This window comes from Spermophilus citellus, assembly GCF_964194105.1.
Source record: "Spermophilus citellus genome assembly, chromosome: 9".
Taxonomy (NCBI): domain Eukaryota; kingdom Metazoa; phylum Chordata; class Mammalia; order Rodentia; family Sciuridae; genus Spermophilus; species Spermophilus citellus.
Window position 1 is genome coordinate 116,594,893 of NC_138191.1, and position 2,292 is coordinate 116,597,184.

The 2,292-nt window shown below is 48.3% G+C and overlaps 1 pseudogene across 1 annotated transcript; it reads left to right on the plus strand.

Annotated features, from left to right (window-relative positions):
- The first annotated feature begins 963 nt into the window (after nucleotides 1-963).
- On the plus strand, nucleotides 964-1,871 carry LOC308655568 (annotated as a pseudogene). Its single transcript has 2 exons — nucleotides 964-972; nucleotides 1,556-1,871. The product of its transcript is annotated as an uncharacterized misc_RNA (transcript).
- Nucleotides 1,872-2,292: the final 421 nt, after the last annotated feature.

Genomic DNA, 2,292 nt, shown 5'->3' on the forward strand with positions numbered 1-2,292 from the left:
GACTTGGCTGGCTCTGGGAGTGCACAGAAACTTTTTTTTTTTTTTAAGAGACAGGCTGTTGGAGGCTGGGCGTGGTGGCATAGGCATGTAATCACAGGAGGATTTTTGAGTTCAAAGCCAGCCTCAGCAGAAGCAAGGTGCTAAGCAACTCAGGGAGACCCTGTCTCTACATAAAATACAAAATAGGGCTGGGGATGTGGCTCAGTGGTTGAGTACCCTGAGTTCAATCCCTGGTACCCTCTCCACCCAACAGGGTGCTGCTATGTGGCCCACACTGGCCCTGAACTCCCGGGCTCTAGTTATCCTCCTTAACATACAGAGTGATTTTTTTTTTTTTAAACTCAAGTCTCCACAGAGGTGGTGCCCAGAGGTGGCCTGGAGACTCTATTCCCCTATGGCAGACTCTACTGGTTACATGGTCGATATCCATTCCCTCTTCTTCCTCACTGTGATGCCCAAACAGCAGAAGGGCAGAGGAAGAAGGCAGAAGCAGCACTGGAGACAATATAAACTCCTTTCCTCAAGCTGCAGTGGCCAGCTACGTGCTGCTACTTCTCCCTGATTCCACCAGTGCCTAAGCCAGGGGAGGACAGCACGCTCCCCCACGCCAGTACACAGGAAGGCAAGTAGGCCAGGATCCTCCTGCTGTCCTAGGCCCTCCATAGCTTCTGTAGCTACCTTGGGCTCCATATATCCCCCGGCCCCTGTGCTCCATCCCTATCTCCCTACTGAGCTCCCAAGCAGGAGGCACCCACATGTGTTTCTCCTGAACCTGTTCCCTTTAGGGTCAAGGCATTTGTGCTCAGGAGACAGCAGCGTCGTGGGCTCTCGGCTTGTGGTGTGAGCTTTGACCTTTACAAGCATTCTGGGAAATGTTATTTAAGTCTCAGTTTTCTCATCTGTAGAATGGGCTCAATACTCCCAGCTTCACAGGGGTTGAGTCTTCAAAGATTAAGTGAGAAAATGCTCAGGGTAAGTGGTCGGTGGATAGTTAACTCTCATAGATCCTGTGTGACACCCAATCATTTCCTTAGGACAGATTCCTAAAAGATGAGCTTCTGGGTTATAGTTTCTCATTCAGAACTTTGATACTGAAAAAAGTTCTTCAAAAGGGTTTGTATGAATGTAGGAATATTCCATTTCTCTAGAACTTCATTCATACTATGGGCCTATCTTTAGTTACTAACAAGGTCCGTCACTCTTTTGTGTTCGTTGGCCATATGAATTTCTTCCACAGGCTTCCTGCTCTCACCCCTTACTTGTTCCTATTGAGCTGTAGAGGCCAAGGGAGATGGAAGAGCTGACATTGATTTGGGTGACCTGGGGGTGACAATAAATAGATGGATGCAAGAGAAGTGTAAGAGGCAGAATCCATGATGATTTGGGAGATGGTCTGGATGTGGGTGGAGAAGAGGAGAGAGCAGTTAAGATCGACATCCAGGGTGCAGCTCCCCACTCGCTGCAACCACCTCCGGCAGCTGTATAGCCAGAGTCCCTGCACTCTAGTCTCCTTTTTAACCCACTGAATTGGATCACCGTGTGCCCCACCTGTCAGTCACAGCCGGCCGTGGACACTAGCTCTGAAATCATCACCAAGGACGTAAAGGAGAAGAAGGAAGTTGTGGAGGAGGCAGAGAGTGGAAGAGACCCCCTGCTAATGGGAATGCTAGTGAGGAAAGTGGGGAGCAGGAGGCTGACAATGAGGTAGATGAAGAAGAGGAAGCGGTGGTGAGGAGGAGGAGGAAGGTGAGGAAGAGGATGGAGAGGAAGATGAGGAGGCTGAGGCAGCTAGGGGCAAACAGGCAGCTGAAGATGAAGAGGATGATAATGTTGATAGCAAGAAGCAGAAGACTGATGAGGATGACTAGACAGCAAAAGAGGAAAAGCCAAACTAAAAATAAAAGGCCACTGGGACCTATTCACCCTCCACTTCCTGCCTCAGAATCTAAACGTGGTCACCTTCGAGTAGCCCGCCCGCCCTCCGTGGGCAGTGCCACCCGCAGATGACACACGCTCTTCACCACCCAACCAAAACCACAGTGTGAATTTGCAACAGGGGAGGAAAAAAGAACCAAAACTTCCAAGGCCCTGCTTTTTTTCTTAAAAGTACTTTAAAAAAAGTAAACTTGGTTTGTATTTTGTATTTACATTTTCTATTTTTGTACATATTGTTAGGGGTCAGCCATTTTTAATGATCTGGGATGACCAAACCAGCCTTTGGAGCGTTCTCTGTCCTACTTCTGACTTTACTTGTGATGTGACCATGTTCATTATAATCTCAAAGGAGAAAAA